Raw genomic sequence first — 6,000 nt, forward strand, 5'->3', positions numbered from 1 at the left:
GGTAGTGATCATTTCACAATGCATACCTATACCAAATCAACACATTGTACACTTTAAATATATATAACTTTATTTGTCAAGTATACCTCAATAAAGTTGAAGAGAGAGAGAGGGAGAGAGAGATTGCTACCTGAAGATTTAGAAAGGGTACAACTGAGGCACAAGCATAAAAAAATCTGTTGTAAAGATAACTTCTATCCAGGAAGACCAAAGTATCTGAATATACAGAAGAAGAAGGAGGAGGGGGGAAGGGGGGAGGGGAGGAGGGGGGGAGGGGAGGAGGGGGGAGGAGGGGGAGGAGGGGAGGGGGGAAGGGGAAGAGGGGGAGGAGGGGGGAGGGGAGGAGGGGGAGGAGGGGGAGGAGGGGAGGGGGAAGGGGAAGAGGGGGAGGAGGGGGAGGGGAGGAGGGGGAGGAGGGGGAGGGGGAGGAGGAATGTCTCCCAATTTAAAAAAGTAAAACAAAATCCAGTTTCTGCTCCGTATCTCCACATCTCCCTCCTTTGTAAGCAATATCCCATTCCATTCCATTCTTTTTTTATGTAATAATGTAATATGTGGTATTTTGAGATGGGTTTCCTTCATTTAGTATAATATTTTAAAGCTTCATCCATATTATAACATGTATGAGTAATTCATTCATTTTTTATTGCTGAATAATATTCTATGTATAAACCACATTTCGTTTTTGCCCCCCCCAAAAGAAACAAAAAGGAAAATCATGTATAATACTTATCCAAGTCATTAGTCAAGGCCTTAAACTATGCAGTCATATTTAGAAAGGTCATAGGAAAAGAAAATGTAACACAAAAATCTTTTATTGATCTAACTCGGTCTTTCATTGTAAAAGAAAGTCACACTATCACAAACATGCAGCAGTTCACAACATGCAAACAATATAGCCTTCATGATTTTTTTTTCTGAAAAGCTCCTTGAAGCAAAAACTCAGTTCAACAAGAATAAATGACCAAAGATGAAGAAACTATGATAAGATAAAAAGAATTCTGATAAAAATGAATTCACTTAAATACAGAATTAAGACTAGACAATAGGAAATTATAGTTACAAAATAGAATGTCCTATGAACATTCATGATATCAAATAATAAGATAAATAACAGAAATTTTAGTTGATGGAGGAAAAGAAGCCGCAAAAATGAGTTAGGTAATAATTTCCCCATTTTTTAAAAAACAGGGACTCAACACATACAATCTAAAAATATGTGAGGAGGGGAAACTGGCTGGCTCAGTCAGTGGAGTGTGTGATTCTTGATCTGAGGGTCATGAGTTCAAGCCCCATGCTGGGCATGGAGGCTACTTAAAAAAATAAAAAATAATAATTAAAAAATGAAATTATGAATGAAATTTAAAAAAATAAAATAAAATGTGACTATTGAGATATTGTAAGGAAATTTAAAAAATTAAATAAATAAAATAGAGAAAAATATAAATAAAAATAAAGTTTAACTTTAAAAAAATTTTTTTAGATAAAAATATGTGAGGTTTAAAAACCTCTTCCTGTGTGCCATAATTTATTTTAAGCTTTAGAGAAAAGTTTTCATGCCTTGTTTCACTTGTTTTACAGAAATAAATGAAGTTCAACAAGTCTTCTACCTTCAACTCAGCTCCATGTTTTTGTTACAGTACATACAACACAATCTAAATCTTTGTTATTTATAATGAAACATAAGAGTATAATCTGTATTTTAGAAAAATATTTCTATATATACCACATAGTATTGGGAAGGTCTATATATACCACATTAGTATTGGGAAGGTCTTTACTATTTAAAGTCATACAAATAAATAAAAAAATATTTTGTCCCTGTTCAGAAATAAAAAATGGTAGGAACAGTTCCAAAAGAAAAAAAGTATTAGTATCCTGTAAACCATGCAAACATTTTCAACTCATTGATAGTTTAATTAATGCAATTTTATTTTATTTTTAAAGATTTTATTTATTTATTTGAGAGAGAGAGTGAGCGAGAGAGAGAGAGAGAGCGAGCATGAGCAGGGGACAGGGGCAAAGGGAGAGGGAGAAGCAGACTCCTTGATGAGCAGGGAGCCCAGGACCCTGGGATCATGACCTGAGCCAAAGGCAGATGCTTAACCAACTGAGCCACCCAGGCGCCCCTAATTAGCACAATTTTAAATGACATACCATTTTTGTCTCTCAAATTAACTAGATTTATACACACACACACACACACACACACACGCCCCATAAAATGCTTCACGGCCAGGAAGACAATCAGAGACTCTTACATTTTCCTGGTAGCTATATGTGGTATTAGCAGAATCTTTTGGAAAGCAAGTTAGTATTTATTAAATATTTATTAAATGCTTTAAAATGTCCTGTCCTCTGATCTACTAGTTATATTTTTTAAAGATTTTATTTATTTATTTGAGAGAGAGATAGCAAGAGAGAGTACAAGCAAGGGGCGGGGAGAGTGGGGAGCCCAATGCGGACTGGGTCACACAACCCTGGGATCATGACCTAAGCCAAAGGCAGACACTGAGCCCCCAGGCATCCCCACTAAATTATATTTGTTTAAAATATACCAAGAAAATATACCAATAATTAGAGAAAAACATCTAGGTACAGAAAAAAAGCATAAAGATTCAAGTTAATTGAAATGGTGAATTTTATGTACAATTTAATAACTATGATCATCTATATATTTTAGTAATTGTTTAGTAAGCAAAAACAAATTTAAAACTTGTGTTTTATTCCTAAATGTGCTCATGTATTCACATGTAATTTAATACTTTCTGTTTCACAAGTTTACGGTACAAAATGTGGTTATGTTTCATAGGAGATTCAAACTAGAAGACTGAAGTCTCACTAGTATAGAGAGGGTTACCTTTCATCTTTTGTTGCAACAAAAGTACTAGAATCGAGTCTAATTGACTCTGATTAGCTTTGCTGCGTCTTGTATCAGTCTGCATAGCAGAATGACCAAAACATAGTAATAGACAGTCAATAAATGTTTGTTTAACCAAACTGAGTTTCTTGAGTTGGGTGACTTTCACATTTGAAATTAACTGATTTTCAATTAACATTACATTTTTCTGCCTCTATGTAATTACCCATTTCCCTCTCATTTGACACATGTCCATATATAAGAGCTTTTTCATATTATGCTAACCATCCCTAATTAGATCCTAAACTTCCAGATGTTCTTGGTTAGCAGTTCACTGATTGGTATAATAACCTTTTATTGTATTTTCACCTTTACTTCTAAATCTACCATATCCCAAGAAATAGTTTCAATGCTTATATCTACATTCCGTATTTCTTTTTATTCTACGGTTTCAGGATGCCTTTTATTTACTTTGGTTTTATGTCCTTCTATAGATCCTAACTTTTGATCAAGCAATACATCTTACTGTTTTTCCCCCATTTTGCTCTCTCTCTTGGGGAAAAAAAAAGAAACATTTAATTCCTATACCTGTTGTCTAACTTATTTGTTAAATTACTTATCTTAAAAAAAAAACTCTCCTCTTTTCATAGGTTTCACTCTATCATTTTCAGCAAAGATATTTTTAATGTCATTGAGTGTTTTAATCTGACTTTGAAATAATTTTATTGAAGGAATACCAATTCCCAGAGTCAAGTATTAAAAATAGTTGTAGGAAACAGAATAAAATTCCAACTTATGATGGGCTAAAGTTTCAGAAATAAGCAACACCTTATTTTGTAACTAGCAATACTGCCAAAGTTGAAATAATGTCATTTATCATTTATCTTGATAAGAGAGTTTTATGTGTACTTGAGGAAAAAAAAGTGAAAATCTGGAGATCTTCACATAAAAGAAATGTTCTGTTATTTCTGCATTACTTTCTGAGCAAATAGATTTTTTTTCCTAAATGCAATTCAATTATTTTAATTTTCAAAAAAAAGGATATTTTGAAATATCTAATTATCTCAAGTCAAAAGAAAAACGTTTATATTTTATAAAAAATTAAACTCAAATTGCAAAATCAATTATAAACTCTGAAACTACAGTACAACATCTTCTGGAAGGTAAGAAAATTGAAAACCTGTTCCTTACTTGCAGCACATATAACAGAACTCTTTGTCAACCCAAAGAAAAGGGGCTGTTTGCTGAGTGGATGCTTGTGTGTCATGTGGACCTCCAAGCAGGACTGAGGTACTGATTCCCCAGCCACTGTGAGTTTTGGCTGCTGATGGTACACTTGAGTTCCCCTCCACAAATTTCCCTTGGCCAAAGAGAGTTGCTTCACCCAAGGTTTCTCCTGCCTCACTCAGAGTTACATCCCTTCCATAGAGGCAGCTCACCTCAAATGACTAGTTTATTCAGGGGGTACCAAGGCCCAGCCCTAGTCCTTTGAATCAAGACAGCTCTCAAAGGCCATCCCTGCTGCAGCGGCCCCATGGGATTAGGAGAGGCCTTTGTTGCTACTGTATAACAGTCAGTCTTGTGCCTTCACTCTCATAGGTACTGGTCCCAGGGCATATACCAATCAACTTTATGCATGCTTATCTCTCCATCTTATGGTCTATTTTCCAGGGGAACTGACCTAAGGCTCATCGTTACATCTCTGTTCATTCAATCACTCAAGACATATTTGTGCCAGGCACTCCACTGGGTGTGAAGACAAATCAGTGAGCAAGACCAACACTGTTCCTGCTTTAATAGAACCTGCTGACTGGTGGGGTAGATAGACTATGATCAAGTATAAGTACAAAATGAGATAATGGTGTCCACAGTTCTAACGGATAAACGACTCTCAGGAAGAAAGGTTTAGAGTGAGACACCTGTCTCAGGGACAGCGGAGGAGGATTGCTGTGGAGGACAGAACAATGGCCCCAAAGGATGTCTATGTCTTAATCCTTGGAACCTGTGAATATGTTGCCATACAGGGCAATGGGACTTCGCAGATGTGATTAAGTCAAGGATCTTGAGATGGGAGAGTGTCCTGGATCATCCAGGTGGACCCAATGTCATCACAAGCCTGCCTATAAAAGGGAGGTAGAATAGACAGAGTTTGTGAAAGAGATGTGATGAAGAAACAAGACTTGGCAAGGAAAAGGCTAAAGCCCAGGAAGGCAAATGGCCTCTAAAAGTCAGAAAGGGTCAGGAAATAAAGGGCCAGGCTCTCCCCCAGAGCCTCCCAAAGGAACGCAGCCCTGCCAACACTGATTTTACGACTAATGAAGTCCAGAAGAGTAAGATAATAAATTTGTGTTGTTTTAGGCTTTGAAGTTTGTGGTATTTTTTTATGGCAACAATAGGAAGCTAATTCAGTTTCAAGTAGAGGAAAATAGCATGCACTAAAAGTTGGGAGGCTTTTGTGGTGGCTGGTGAAAGATTCACAGGGGTGAGGGTTGGGGACCTGGAGAGAGGTGGGCAGATGTGAACAGTACAAAGGAGGTAACATCAATAGGGTAGAGTGGATATGGTAAGGGTCTGGGAAGAAAGAGGAGGCAAGTCCAACTTTTAGCTTACTGACCAGTGATCCCAAATGAATGGTGTGATACCCTCCCTCATAGAAAGAACAGAGAAGTAGGACAAGTATGAAGGGGAAGAGTTTCATTTAAAGCACATTGTATTTGAGGTGCCTTTAAGATACTCAAATGGTTTAACTAGTAGATCACTCTATACTCAGGTCCAGAATTCAGAGAAATCTTGGCTGGCGCTCTTTGTTTTGTTGTTTGAAATCATGAACTTGGATGAGTTAATCTAGGAACAGTGCTATAAAGTGAAATGAAAAGAGAGTCTAGACAGTCTTCTGAAACTCCGACATTTGGCTGCCTAGAAGAGGAGGCTAAAGGAGTAGCCAGGAGCCAACTGAAACCAAGGTTTCCATTGTCAACAACTAGGATACTGCAGAGATCAGGTAAGATGAGGACTGCAAAGACATCCAGTGCATTGAGCAGTACTAAGTCACTAGTAAAAGGTGGTTCAGAGACCAGGGAGAATCACAGCCAGAATGGAGCACACCAAGAAGGCATATATGATTTAGGGAAGTTTGATGA

Source organism: Zalophus californianus, chromosome 1, assembly GCF_009762305.2.
Source record: "Zalophus californianus isolate mZalCal1 chromosome 1, mZalCal1.pri.v2, whole genome shotgun sequence".
Lineage (NCBI taxonomy): Eukaryota > Metazoa > Chordata > Mammalia > Carnivora > Otariidae > Zalophus > Zalophus californianus.